The sequence below is a fragment of the Vicia villosa genome, linkage group LG2 (assembly GCF_029867415.1).
Source record: "Vicia villosa cultivar HV-30 ecotype Madison, WI linkage group LG2, Vvil1.0, whole genome shotgun sequence".
NCBI classification, from domain to species: Eukaryota; Viridiplantae; Streptophyta; class Magnoliopsida; order Fabales; family Fabaceae; genus Vicia; species Vicia villosa.
The window spans coordinates 170,663,915-170,679,894 of record NC_081181.1 but is presented as its reverse complement, the minus strand read 5'-3'; the positions used below and the strand labels follow the sequence as shown (position 1 = coordinate 170,679,894).

Genomic DNA, 15,980 nt, shown 5'->3' with positions numbered 1-15,980 from the left:
GCGTTTGTAGTCCAACGGTTAGGATAATTGCCTTCCAAGCAATAGACCCGGGTTCGACTCCCGGCAAACGCAATGTTTTGTTTTGGTCAACACAAATGTCCCTTTCGAGTATTATTTTACTATGAGCTTTATCTTCATTAATCTTATAAGTATCCATTGGAGTAGGTGCCTAATGATTATAAGTTGAAAATGATCTATGTTACAAAGAAAATCAGGGATCATGTTGAAATCTTGCACTTTAAAAACAATTTAATCAAGTTAGAATCATCCTTCTTATTTGAAAATGATCTATGTTACAAAGAAAATCAGGGATCATGTTGAAATCTTGCACTTTAAAAACAATTTAATCAAGTTAGAATCATCCTTCTTATTGAGGATTTTATCCATGATATAGTAAAAAGCTTTGTTGAGAGAAAATTTTAATTTGCTGCACTATAAATTTAAAACTTTAAATACAAATTTGTGGATGAATGATTGATATAAAATACTTTGTTGCGATATCTTTGAAAAATAAGTGTTTAAGGACTTCTAATTTTCACTAGTTATTATTTGCCAAAAAACGTAAATAAAATAAATTTAGATGTTAATTAATTTGTTAAAATATATATTACTCTTATAACTTGACAATAAGATGCTAATAGAATATACAATTGTATATTTGTGGTCATATTTTTGAACCAATGTAGATGTTAAAATGATGTTTTCATTATTTTTTACAAACGATTCATCTATAACTAGAATTTGATCTTTAGTCCATTAAAGTTATTTACTCCACGAGTCTTATATCCACTTATCATATCATCATACTAAATTATAATCCTACAACTTCTTTCTATAAAATTTTCCCGCCCAATATTTTCACCTTTTAATATAAAAAAAAATATTTAACTGATTACCCACTTCTCATTTTAAATAAATAATAATAAAAATAAATAAATTCACTCACTTCTCAAACCACGTAAGCGCATAATAGTTAGTGGATCTATATGAGTAATAATAATATGTTAATTAACAATCATGCTTACTTAATTAATTTGAAAGTCAACCACGTTTATTCATGACCACAAAATCAACCATGTTTATTCATGACCACGTAATATTGTAGTTGAAATATTTGAAGTATCAATCAATTTCTAATGCATATAAGTAATATAAGTAACTAAGATGCATATCTCCTATTATCTCTTTACTTTCTTTCATAACTCTAATCTATAACTTCCATAGGATCCATACACATTATCTAATCCTACTTATCTCATTATTTCATTACAAAGTTGCAACTGAATTCTCATTTGACATCATTTTTTTTCTTTATGAAATTTTTTTACCAACTAACATAGTTTTTTCTTGCTGAATTAAAGCTATGTTTGCCACTGATAAAACTCACTCTTCTATAATGCAGAGAAAAAGAATTACATTGCTTGAAATGGCCATCTGCGAGGACATGCGATGAGTATAACCAATTTCATTGGAAAGTAAACTAGAACATGAATATTGTATGCATCTTTTATATGTATGTATAAAAGCAACCAATTACATAACTCAAAACTCATACTTCCTGCAATTTGATACATGTTGTAAGTATTAGCTAATTCTTAAGTCTGTTTGATATGCTTGTTTGTAATTATATATAGATTAGTAGTTTAAGTAATATAGTAGTTGTTTGGGTATTGTAAATCTCTCTAACCAATTATTGTATTCTATTATATTTTTTTTATGTTGAAGGATTATTGTCTGAAATTTGCTTTTATTCAATAGGCACTGAGCTCACTATCTACAGACATATTTGCTGATTTAATATGATTTCCAATTTTGAGTTATGATCAATAGTCCAATGTAACATCTAATAAAATTACATTTTAACTAATAAATATTTTTAATTTTATTCATAGACCATAAGTATAAAACTAAACTAATAGATTTAACTCTATGCCAATGCCATATATTAAAATTGTTTCGTGTGTTTAGATTGTAAGTGGCACTGAGATGGTAATTTTATTTTTGAATTCTTGGATTTTCAAGATGCTTATTTTTCATATATATTTGATATATTAATAAATTTAGTATATATTTTTATAATGGTAAGTAATATTTATGTTGAATGATAACCCGTGCATTGCAAGGGTCTACTGGCTAGTTATTATGTTAACATTAATAGTTGTTGAAAAGTGAAAATTTGACAAATGAGTTTTCAAAAGACACAAGTTCTTATGTGTTCAACTAAGCCAAAGTAGTTGCAAATGATTCAATGCCATTCGTCTACACTTCACGTTGGAGTTAATTTTCTTTACCATTTTAAATGGAACAATAAATTTTAGTTTAAACCAATTTCGCAAACCTTTGGAAAGAATATTCCCATACAAATATCAAGAAGAAAATTAAGCGTACTTCAATAATGCAAATCTGATCACAATTAAAAAAAAATTCGATTAGCATTAGCATTCACTAATGGCATAAAATGCATATCTTTTTAAACCCTTGTCCATGTTTTTTTTGGAATAAAGTACTACTAAGAAAAGTAAGATGGCACTTATGTTGCCTCTCGTCTCTCAAAAAGATAAGAGATTGCAAGGCATATGTCCTCTTACATATTTTCAAAAAGATTTTTATTATATATAGTTTGTTTTCTATTTACAATAATATGTAGAATGTTTGAGCATTTTGTCAGTAACCTTACCATATGCATGCAATATAAATTGTTTTTCATCTTCTGCAAATGCGTAAAGTTTGACATTATCCAAAAGTACCACAACATTTTGAATAATGTTGACTCTTTTTTTTCTTATATCACGAGCACATGTAAATAGGACACAAAATTTAATGAGGCATTACCAATATCTAACTAAATTTCAATCTTTTGGATAGAAAAAGTATCTTCTCATAGTTAATTCCAATAAAAGGCAACATTATGTTAGCTTCGTAGGTTCCGCTGGAGAAAATTTTATTTTCCATTAGCATGTGTTATAACAAAGTTAACAAGTCATTGAAGTTCTTATCATAGCATCTATTGTATTGGTTAATCTTGTACAATATTAAGACCAATTTTATTCTTGTGAAATTATAAAACCTATCATACAACATTGTCTAAACAATACTTATAGACCTCTAGAATATTCACGGGCCATCTCAAAGGTCCTTTACAGTTACGTTCATAAGCTCTTTTAATTGATCAAATTCATGCATATATTTTTTCAACTAATTATTTTTATCTCTTATTTATCTATTTGTACTGGTGGATCTAGTTTTTTCTAACTTGTGGTATATCCACTCTTATTTGTATAACAACACTCTAACGATTGGTCATATGGTTTCAGCGACCTTATTTTTCTAGGCATGATCAACAACAATCCTAATGATATCTCTCAAACCATCTAAATATTCTTTTTTAGTAAACCCGGATAGAAAACCCTCGATATAAAAAAAAAGAAGAGAGAGAAGCAATGGTATATAATGACGTGAATAAAGATGATGAAAGTTAGTTATTTGATTTTCATAGGGAGAGATACATTCATTCATAAAATCAAAACATGATACTCTTTTTATTTATTATGAAAAAAATTTCGTGTAAATTGTTTATCTCATATGTCATAATATGAAGACTACTTTCTACTTTCTAGTAAAGAAGACATTAATCAATATATATTTCTAAATAAACAAGCGTTTGTAGTCCAACGGTTAGGATAATTGCCTTCCAAGCAATAGACCCGGGTTCGACTCCCGGCAAACGCAATGTTTTGTTTTGGTCAACACAAATGTCCCTTTCGAGTATTATTTTACTATGAGCTTTATCTTCATTAATCTTATAAGTATCCATTGGAGTAGGTGCCTGATAAGTGCCAAAATGTTGTTATTTTGAGTATATAATTGTGGCATTTATCGATTCTATTCATTCCGTTTTTGTAATAAAATCCCCATTTGTTTGTATATGTTCACATTATTTAGTTTTCATATGTTTTATATACCGTTTAATAGTTTTTCCTTTGTTTTTATAGGTATTCATGCTTATTGGAGCCTCGAGGAATAAAGTGTCGAAGGCACGGCTCCGATTGCGCGATTTTGGATCAAATAAGCAAGATTTGTGCAGAGAGGTCCGCTTAGCGGCGTCTAAGCGCGCTTTCCAGTGGCGAACCAATTTTCCTGGCCGCTAAGCGGAGGCTCTGGCCGCTAAGCGGAGCCCTTTTTACTGTTCTAGATATTTTTGTAATACGTGTAGTCCGCTCAGCGAGGTTTGGCCGCTAAGCGGCCGTAGCAGAAATTGTGTTTATATTTCTTCATTTGTAACATTTCTAGGGTATGGTTTTGGAGAGTTTTTGGTTCCAACTCCATCATTTTCATTCTTAGATCAAGATTAGATTAGAAAACAACACCAGGTCATGCACTGGGAAGATCGGAGGTGGATTTCCCATCAACCGGAGCTGACAACCCGCAAGATGTTTGGTTTATCTCTTCTCTTCTTTGTGTATTTCTTTGTGCTGGGTTTGTTTGTATAGTTACTCGAGTCTTATGTATATTTACCGATTATAATGTTATGTTTAACTTGCTTTACAAATCTGTGTTGATATTGTTCTGGATTTTTGCTCTGTGCTGGAGATTTGAGTTGCTTTAGAGATAAACTGCTTGAATCTTTATCTAGGATGATAATCTGTTGGTTCTGAACTCTAGAGATAGATTTAGAGCTAGCATTCACCGTTTGTATCTGTTCTTAATGCTTTCGTATTTGAGCGGCGCGCGAGAGATCGCCGACGCGAGAACACGGATGTTCTCGCGACTTCGTATTAGAGATAACCTTAGTTGTGAGATGATCTCGTTTGTGCTCCAGAGATGGACGCTTATGTGAGAGATACGTGATGATATAGATGAGTATTGTAGGTTGAGTATAACGGGTTGGTAAGTGTATGTTTGTGAAGAGTGAATATATTTACATTCCTGAGAAGTTATTTCTCTTCTAAGAATGAGTTTATTCTTTTCCTGTCTATATCTTTGTTTACTTTTTGCTCATTCAAACCCAAGCTCGAAACCGTAGAAACTGTTGAATGGCATCTCTCCATCTTTGGGGACGATAAATCCCGGATCAATATTTCCAAATCTTTTTTGTTGCTTGCCCTATACTGCATTCAACAGTGCCTAATGATTATAAGTTGAAAATGATCTATGTTACAAAGAAAATCAGGGATCATGTTGAAATCTTGCACTTTAAAAACAATTTAATCAAGTTAGAATCATCCTTTTTATTGAGGATTTTATCCATGATATAGTAAAAAGCTTTGTTGAGAGAAAATTTTAATTTGTTGCACTATAAATTTAAAACTTTAAATACAAATTTGTGGATGAATGATTGATATAAAATACTTTGTTGCGATATCTTCGAAAATAAGTGTTTAAGGACTTCTAATTTTCACTAGTTATTATTTGCCAAAATAACGAAAATAAAATAAATTTAGATGTTAATTAATTTGTTAAAATATATATTACTCTTATAACTTGACAATAAGATGCTAATAGAATATACAATTGTATATTTGTGGTCATATTTTTGAACCAATGTAGATGTTAAAATGATGTTTTCATTGTTTTTTACAAACGATTCGTCTCTAACTAGAATTTGATCTTCATTCCATTAAAGTTATTTACTCCACGAGTCTTATATCCACTTATCATATCATACTAAATTATAATCCTACAACTTCTTTCTATAAAATTTTCCCGCCCAATATTTTCACCTTTTAATATAAATAAAAATAATATTTAATTGATTACCCACTTCTCATTTTAAATAAATAATAATAAAAATAAATAAATTCACTCACTTCTCAAACCACGTAAGCGCATAATAGTTAGTGGATCTATATGAGTAATAATAATATGTTAATTAACAATCATGCTTACTTAATTTGAAAGTCAACTACGTTTATTCATGACCACAAAATCAACCATGTTTATTCATGACCACGTAATATTGTAGTTGAAATATTTGAAGTATCAATCAATTTCTAACGCATATAAGTAATATAAGTAACTAAGATGCATATCTCCTATTATCTCTTTACTTTCTTTCATAAACCCTAATCTATAACTTCCATAGGATCCATACACATTCTCTAATCCTACTTATCTCATTATTTCATTACAAAGTTGCATCTGAATTCTCATTTGACATCATTTTTTTCTTTATGAAATTTTTTACCAACTAACATAATATTTTCTTGCTGAATTAAAGCTTAGTTTGCCACTGATAAAACTCACTCTTCTATATTGCAGAGAAAAAGAATTACATTGCTTGAAATGGCCATCTGCATGGACATGCGATGAGTATGACCAATTTCATTGGAAAATAAAATAGAACATGAATATTGTATGCATCTTTTATATGTATGTATAAAAGCAACCAATTACATAACTTAAAACTCATACTTCCTGCAATTTGATACATGTTGTAAGTATTAGCTAATTCTTAAGTCTGTTTGATATTTTTGTTTGTAATTATATATAGATTAGTAGTTTAAGTAATATAGTAGTTGTTTGGGTATTGTAAATCTCTCTAACCAATTATTGTATTCTATTTTATTTTTTTTATTTTGAAGGATTATTGTCTGAAATTTGCTTTTATTCAATAGGCACTGAGCTCACTATCTACAGGCATATTTTCCGATCTAATATGATTTCTAATTTTGAGTTAAGATCAATAGTCCAATGCAACATCTAATAAAATTACATTTTAACTAATAAATATTTTTAATTTTATTCATAGACCATAAGTATAAAACTAAACTAATAGATTTAACTCTATGCCAATGCCATATATTAAAATTATTTTGTCGTGTTTAGATTGTAAGTGGCACTGAGATGGTAATTTTATTTTTGAATTCTTGGATTTTCAAGATGCTTATTTTTCATATATATTTGATATATTAATAAATTTAGTATATATTTTTATAATGGTAAGTAATATTTATGTTGAATGATAACCCGTGCATTGCAAGGGTCAACCGGCTAGTTATTATGTTAACATTAATAGTTGTTGAAAAGTGAAAATTTGACAAATGAGTTTTCAAAAGAAACAAGTTCTTATGTGTTCAACTTAGCCAAAGTAGTTGCAAATGATTCAATGTCATTGGTCTATACTTCACGTTGGAGTTAATTTTCTTTACCATTTTAAATGGAACAATAAATTTTAGTTTAAACCAATTTCGCAAACCTTTGGAAAGAATATTCCCATACAAATATCAAGATGAAAATTAAGCGTACTTCATTAATGCAAATCTGATCACAATTAAAAAAAAAGTTCGATTAGTATTAGTATTCACCAATGGCATAAAATGCATATCTTTTTAAACCCCTGTCCATGTTTTTTTGCAATAAAGTACTACTAAGAAAAGTAAGATGGCACTTATGTTGCCTCTCGTCTCTCAAAAAGATAAGAGATTGCAAGGCATATGTCCTCTTACATATTTTCAAAAAGATTTTTATTATATATAGTTTGTTTTCTATCTACAACAATATGTAGAATGTTTGAGCATTTTGTCAGTAACCTTACCATATGCATGCAATATAAATTGTTTTTCATCCTCCGCAAATGCGTAAAGTTTGACATTATCCAAAAGTACCACAACATTTTGAATAATGTTGATTCTTTTTTTCTTATATCACGAGCACATGTAAATAGGACACAAAATTTAATGAGGCATTACCAATATCTAAATAAATTTCAATCTTTTGGATAGAAAAAGTATCTTCTCATAGTTAATTCCAATAAAAGGCAACATTATGTTTGCTTCGTAGGTTCCGCCGGAGAAAATTTTATTTTCCATTAGCACGTGTTATAAAAAAGTTAACAAGTCATTGAAGTTCTTATCATAGCATCTATTGTACTGGTTAATCTTGTACAATATTAAGACCAATTTTATTCTTGTGAAATTATAAAACCTATCATACAAAATTGTCTAAACAATACTTATAGACCTCTAGAATATTCACGGGCCATCTATAGGGTCCTTTACAGTTACGTTCATAAGCTCTTTTAATTGATCAAATTCATGCATATATTTTTTCAACTCATTATTTTTATCTCTTATTTATCTATTTGTACTGCTGGATCTAGTTTTTTCTAGCTTGTGGTATATCCACTCTTATTTGTATAACAACACTCTAACGATTGGTCATATGGTTTCAGCGACCTTATTTTTCTAGGCATGATCAATAACAATCCTAATGATATCTCTCAAACCATCTAAATATTCTTTTTTAGTAAACCCGGATAGAAAACCCTCGATATAAATAAAGAAAAAAAAGAGAGAAGCAATGGTATATAATGACGTGAATAAAGATGATGAAAGTTAGTTATTTGATTTTCATAGGGAGAGATACATTCATTCATAAAATCAAAACATGATACTCTTTTTATTTATTATGAAAAAAAATTCGTGTAAATTGTTTATCTCATATGTCATATTATGAAGATTATTTTCTACTTTCTAGTAAAGAAGACATTAATCAATATATATTTCTAAATAAACAAGCGTTTGTAGTCCAACGGTTAGGATAATTGCCTTCCAAGCAATAGACCCGGGTTCGACTCCCGGCAAACGCAATGTTTTGTTTTGGTCAACACAAATGTCCCTTTCGAGTATTATTTTACTATGAGCTTTATCTTCATTAATCTTATAAGTATCCATTGGAGTAGGTGCCTAATGATTATAAGTTGAAAATGATCTATGTTACAAAGAAAATCAGGGATCATGTTGAAATCTTGCACTTTAAAAACAATTTAATCAAGTTAGAATCATCCTTCTTATTGAGGATTTTATCCATGATATAGTAAAAAGCTTTGTTGAGAGAAAATTTTAATTTGCTGCACTATAAATTTAAAACTTTAAATACAAATTTGTGGAAGAATGATTGATATAAAATACTTTGTTGCGATATCTTCGAAAAATAAGTGTTTAAGGACTTCTAATTTTCACTAGTTATTATTTGCCAAAAAACGTAAATAAAATAAATTTGGATGTTAATTAATTTGTTAAAATATATATTACTCTTATAACTTGACAATAAGATGCTAATAGAATATACAATTGTATATTTGTGGTCATATTTTTGAACCAATGTAGATGTTAAAATGATGTTTTCATTATTTTTTACAAACGATTCATCTCTAACTAGAATTCGATTTTCACTCCATTAAAGTTATTTACTTCATCTCCATTAAAGTTATTTACTCCACGAGTCTTATATCCACTTATCATATCATACTAAATTATAATCCTACAACTTCTTTCTATAAAAATTTCCCGCGCAATATTTTCACCTTTTAATATAAATAAAAATAAGGGTTAATTGATTACCCACTTCTCATTTTAAATAAATAATAATAAAAATAAATAAATTCACTCACTTCTCAAACCACGTAAGCGCATTATAGTTAGTGGATCTCTATGAGTAATAGTAATATGTTAATTAACAATCATGCTTACTTAATTAATTTGAAAGTCAACCACGTTTATTCATGACCACAAAATCAACCATGTTTATTCATGACCATGTAATATTGCAGTTGAAATATTTGAAGTATCAATCAATTTCTAACGCATATAAGTAATATAAGTAACTAAGATGCACATCTCCTATTATCTCTTTACTTTCTATCATAACTCTAATCTATAACTTCCATAGGATCCATACACATACTATAATCCTACTTATCTCATTATTTCATTACTAAGTTGCATCTGAATTCTCATTTGACATCATTATTTTTCTTTATGATTTTTTTTACCAACTAACAAAATATTTTCTTGCTGAATTAAAGCTATGTTTGCCACTGATAAAACTCACACTTCTATAATGCAGAGAAAAAGAATTACATTGCTTGAAATGGCCATCTGCGAGGACATGCGATGAGTATGACCAGTTTCATTGGAAAATCAAATAGAACATGGATATTGTTTGCATCTTTTATATGTATGTATAAAAGCAACCAATTACATAACTCAAAACTCATACTTCCTGCAATTTGATACATGTTGTAAGTATTAGCTAATTCTTAAGTCTGTTTGATATGTTTGTTTGTAATTATATATAGATTAGTAGTTTAAGTAATATAGTAGTTGTTTGGGTATTGTAAATCTCTCTAACCAATTATTGTATTCTATTTTTTTTTTATTTTGAAGGATTATCGTCTGAAATTTGCTTTTATTCAATAGGCACTGAGCTCACTATCTACAGGCATATTTGTTGATTTAATATGATTTCCAATTTTGAGTTATGATCAATAGTCCAATGCAACATCTAATAAAATTAAATTTCAACTAATAAATATTTTTGATTTTATTCGTAGACCATAAGTATAAAACTAAACTTATAGGTTTAACTCTATGCCAATGCCATATATTAAAATTGTTTTGTCGTGTTTAGATTGTAAGTGGCTTTGAGATGGTAATTTTATTTTTGAATTCTTGGATTTTCAAGATGCTTATTTTTCATATATATTTGATATATTAATAAATTTAGTATATATTTTTATAATGGTAAATAATATTTATGTTGAATGATAACCCGTGCATTGCAAGGGTCAACCGGCTAGTTATTATGTTAACATTAATAGTTGTTGAAAGGTGAAAATTTGACAAATGATTTTTCAAAAGTAACAAGTTCTTAAATGTTCAACTTAGCCAAAGTAGTTGCAAAGGATTCAATGTTATTGGTCTACAATTCACGCTGGAGTTAATTTTCTTTACCATTTTAAATGGAATAATAAATCTTAGTTTAAACCAATTTTGCAAACCTTTGGAAAGAATATTCCCATACAAATATCAAGAAGAAAATTAAGCGTACTTCATTAACGCAAATATGATCACAATTATAAAAAATATGTTCGATTAGCATTCACCAATGGCATAAATTGCATATCTTTTTAAACCGCTGTCCATGTTTTTTTTTGCAATAAAGTACTACTAAGAAAAGTAAGATGGCACTTATGTTGCCTCTCGTCTCTCAAAAAGATAAGAGATTGCAAGGCATATGTCCTCTTACATATTTTCAAAAAGATTTTTATTATATATAGTTTGTTTTCTATCTACAATAATATGTAGAATGTTTGAGCATTTTGTCAGTAACCTTACCATATGCATGCAATATAAATTGTTTTTCATCCTCCGCAAATGCGTAAAGTTTGACATTATCCAAAAGTACCACAACATTTTGAATAATGTTGATTCCTTTTTTTCTTATATCACGAGCACATGTAAATAAGACACAAAATTTAATGAGGCATTACCAATATCTAAATAAATTTCAATCTTTTGGATAGAAAAAGTATCTTCTCATAGTTAATTCCAATAAAAGGCAACATTATGTTAGCTTCGTAGGTTCTGCCGGAGAAAATTTTATTTTCCATTAGCATGTGTTATAAAAAAGTTAACAAGTCATTGAAGTTCTTATCATAGCATCTATTGTATTGGTTAATCTTGTACAATATTAAGACCAATTTTATTCTTGTGAAATTATAAAACCTATCATACAACATTGTCTAAACAATACTTATAGACCTCTAGAATATTCACGGGCCATCTCAAAGGTCCTTTACAGTTACGTTCATAAGCTCTTTTAATTGATCAAATTCATGCATAGATTTTTTCAACTCATTATTTTTATCTCTTATTTATCTATTTGTACTGGTGGATCTAGTTTTTTCTAGCTTGTGGTATATCCACTCTTATTTGTATAACAACACTCTAACGATTGGTCATATGGTTTCAGCGACCTTATTTTTCTAGGAATGATCAATAACAATCCTAATGATATCTCTCAAACCATTTAAATATTCTTTTTTAGTAAACCCGGATAGAAAACCCTCGATATAAATAAAGAAAAAAAAGAGAGAAGCAATGGTATATAATCACGTGAATAAAGGTGATGAAAGTTAGTTATTTGATTTTCATAGGGAGAGATACATTCATTCATAAAATCAAAACATGATACTCTTTTTATTTATTATGAAAAAAAATTCGTGTAAATTGTTTATCTCATATGTCATAATATGAAGATTACTTTCTACTTTCTAGTAAAGAAGACATTAATCAATATATATTTCTAAATAAACAAGCGTTTGTAGTCCAACGGTTAGGATAATTGCCTTCCAAGCAATAGACCCGGGTTCGACTCCCGGCAAACGCAATGTTTTGTTTTGGTCAACACAAATGTCCCTTTCGAGTATTATTTTACTATGAGCTTTATCTTCATTAATCTTATAAGTATCCATTGTAGTAGGTGCCTAATGATTATAAGTTGAAAATGATCTATGTTACAAAGAAAATCAGGGATCATGTTGAAATCTTGCACTTTAAAAACAATTTAATCAAGTTAGAATCATCCTTCTTATTGAGGATTTTATCCATGATATAGTAAAAAGCTTTGTTGAGAGAAAATTTTAATTTGCTGCACTATAAATTTAAAACTTTAAATACAAATTTGTGGAAGAATGATTGATATAAAATACTTTGTTGCGATATCTTCGAAAAATAAGTGTTTAAGGACTTCTAATTTTCACTAGTTATTATTTGCCAAAAAACGTAAATAAAATAAATTTAGATGTTAATTAATTTGTTAAAATATATATTACTCTTATAACTTGACAATAAGATGCTAATAGAATATAGGCTTAAATACACTTTGCGTCCCTGTAAGTTAGCGTGTTTTTGATTTTCGTCCCTGTAAGTTATTTTTTTTGGGATTTAGTCCTTATATTTCAGTTTCGCGTTCGTTTTAGTCCCTAAAATCAAAATCCGCAGGAAATTTCATAAGAAAATCCGCTGGTAACCTGCAGATTTTCCTGCGGATTTTAGCTTTAGGGACTAAACCTCAAGCAAAAAGTAAGATATAGGGACTAAAACCCAAAAAAATAACTTACAGGGACGAAAATTAAAAACACGCTAACTTACAGGGACGAAAAGTGTATTTAAGCCTAGAATATACAATTGTATATTTGTGGTCATATTTTTGAACCAATGTAGATGTTAAAATGATGCTTTCATTATTTTTTACAAACGATTCATCTCTAACTAGAATTCGATCTTCAGTCCATTAAAGTTATTTACTCCACGAGTCTTATATCCACTTATCATATCATACTAAATTATAATCCTACAACTTCTTTCTATAAAATTTTCCCGCCCAATATTTTCACCTTTTAATATAAATAAAAATAAGGGTTAATTGATTACCCACTTCTCATTTTAAATAAATAATAATAAAAATAAATAAATTCACTCACTTCTCAAACCACGTAAGCGCATTATAGTTAGTGGATCTCTATGAGTAATAATAATATGTTAATTAACAATCATGCTTACTTAATTAATTTGAAAGTCAACCACGTTTATTCATGACCACAAAATCAACCATGTTTATTCATTACCATGAAATATTGCAGTTGAAATATTTGAAGTATCAATCAATTTCTAACGCATATAAGTAATATAAGTAACTAAGATGCATATCTCCTATTATCTCTTTACTTTCTATCATAACTCTAATCTATAACTTCCATAGGATCCATACACATACTATAATCCTACTTATCTCATTATTTCATTACTAAGTTGCATCTGAATTCTCATTTGACATCATTATTTTTCTTTATGAATTTTTTTACCAACTAACGTAATATTTTCTTGCTGAATTAAAGCTATGTTTGCCACTAATAAAACTCACACTTCTATAATGCAGAGAAAAAGAATTACATTGCTTGAAATGGCCATCTGCGAGGACATGCGATAAGTATGACCAGTTTCATTGGAAAATCAAATAGAACATGGATATTGTTTGCATCTTTTATATGTATGTATAAAAGCAACCAATTACATAACTCAAAACTCATAATTCCTGCAATTTGATACATGTTGTAAGTATTAGCTAATTCTTAAGTCTGTTTGATATGTTTGTTTGTAATTATATATAGATTAGTAGTTTAAGTAATATAGTAGTTGTTTGGGTATTGTAAATCTCTCTAACCAATTATTGTATTCTATTTTTTTTTTTATTTTGAAGGATTATCGTCTGAAATTTGCTTTTATTCAATAGGCACTGAGCTCACTATCTACAGGCATATTTGTTGATTTAATATGATTTCCAATTTTGAGTTATGATCAATAGTCCAATGCAACATCTAATAAAATTACATTTCAACTAATAAATATTTTTGATTTTATTCATAGACCATAAGTATAAAACTAAACTTATAGGTTTAACTCTATGCCAATGCCATATATTAAAATTGTTTTGTCGTGTTTAGATTGTAAGTGGCTTTGAGATGGTAATTTTATTTTTGAATTCTTGGATTTTCAAGATGCTTATTTTTCATATATATTTGATATATTAATAAATTTAGTATATATTTTTATAATGGTAAATAATATTTATGTTGAATGATAACCCGTGCATTGCAAGGGTCAACCGGCTAGTTATTATGTTAACATTAATAGTTGTTGAAAGGTGAAAATTTGACAAATGATTTTTCAAAAGTAACAAGTTCTTAAATGTTCAACTTAGCCAAAGTAGTTGCAAAGGATTCAATGTTATTGGTCTACAATTCATGCTGGAGTTAATTTTCTTTACCATTTTAAATGGAATAATAAATCTTAGTTTAAACCAATTTTGCAAACCTTTGGAAAGAATATTCCCATACAAATATCAAGAAGAAAATTAAGCGTACTTCATTAACGCAAATATGATCACAATTATAAAAAATATGTTCGATTAGCATTAGCATTCACCAATGGCATAAAATGCATATCTTTTTAAACCCCTGTCCATGTTTTTTTGCAATAAAGTACTACTAAGAAAAGTAAGATGGCACTTATGTTGCCTCTCGTCTCTCAAAAAGATAAGAGATTGCAAGGCATATGTCCTCTTACATATTTTCAAAAAGATTTTTATTATATATAGTTTGTTTTCTATCTACAATAATATGTAGAATGTTTGAGCATTTTGTCAGTAACCTTACCATATGCATGCAATATAAATTGTTTTTCATCCTCCGCAAATGCGTAAAGTTTGACATTATCCAAAAGTACCATAACATTTTGAATAATGTTGATTCTTTTTTTTCCTATATCACGAGCACATGTAAATAGGACACAAAATTTAATGAGGTATTACCAATATCTAAATAAATTTCAATCTTTTGGATAGAAAAAGTATCTTCTCATAGTTAATTCCAATAAAAGGCAACATTATGTTAGCTTCGTAGGTTCCGCCGGAGAAAATTTTATTTTCCATTAGCATGTGTTATAAAAAAGTTAACAAGTCATTGAAGTTCTTATCATAGCATCTATTGTATTGGTTAATCTTGTACAATATTAAGACCAATTTTATTCTTGTGAAATTATAAAACCTATCATACAACATTGTCTAAACAATACTTATAGACCTCTAGAATATTCACGGGCCATCTCAAAGGTCCTTTACAGTTACGTTCATAAGCTCTTTTAATTGATCAAATTCATGCATAGATTTTTTCAACTCATTATTTTTATCTCTTATTTATCTATTTGTACTGGTGGATCTAGTTTTTTCTAGCTTGTGGTATATCCACTCTTATTTGTATAACAACACTCTAACGATTGGTCATATGGTTTCAGCGACCTTATTTTTCTAGGAATGATCAATAACAATCCTAATGATATCTCTCAAACCATCTAAATATTCTTTTTTAGTAAACCCGGATAGAAAACCCTCGATATAAATAAAGAAAAAAAAGAGAGAAGCAATGGTATATAATCACGTGAATAAAGATGATGAAAGTTAGTTATTTGATTTTCATAGGGAGAGATACATTCATTCATAAAATCAAAACATGATACTCTTTTTATTTATTATGAAAAAAAATTCGTGTAAATTGTTTATCTCATATGTCATAATATGAAGATTACTTTCTACTTTCTAGTAAAGAAGACATTAATCAATATATATTTCTAAATAAACAA

The 15,980-nt window shown here is 28.5% G+C and overlaps 4 non-coding genes across 4 annotated transcripts; all 4 read left to right on the top strand.

The window, feature by feature from the left end:
* On the top strand, window positions 1–72 carry TRNAG-UCC (transfer RNA glycine (anticodon UCC)). Its single transcript has one exon. It is a non-coding gene; the product is annotated as a tRNA-Gly (tRNA).
* Window positions 73–3,657: 3,585 nt separating this feature from the next.
* On the top strand, window positions 3,658–3,729 carry TRNAG-UCC (transfer RNA glycine (anticodon UCC)). The gene has a single exon. It is a non-coding gene; the product is annotated as a tRNA-Gly (tRNA).
* A 4,786-nt stretch (window positions 3,730–8,515) lies between these two features.
* On the top strand, window positions 8,516–8,587 carry TRNAG-UCC (transfer RNA glycine (anticodon UCC)). Its single transcript has one exon. It is a non-coding gene; the product is annotated as a tRNA-Gly (tRNA).
* A 3,512-nt stretch (window positions 8,588–12,099) lies between these two features.
* Window positions 12,100–12,171, top strand: TRNAG-UCC (transfer RNA glycine (anticodon UCC)). The gene has a single exon. It is a non-coding gene; the product is annotated as a tRNA-Gly (tRNA).
* The last annotated feature ends 3,809 nt before the right edge of the window (window positions 12,172–15,980 follow it).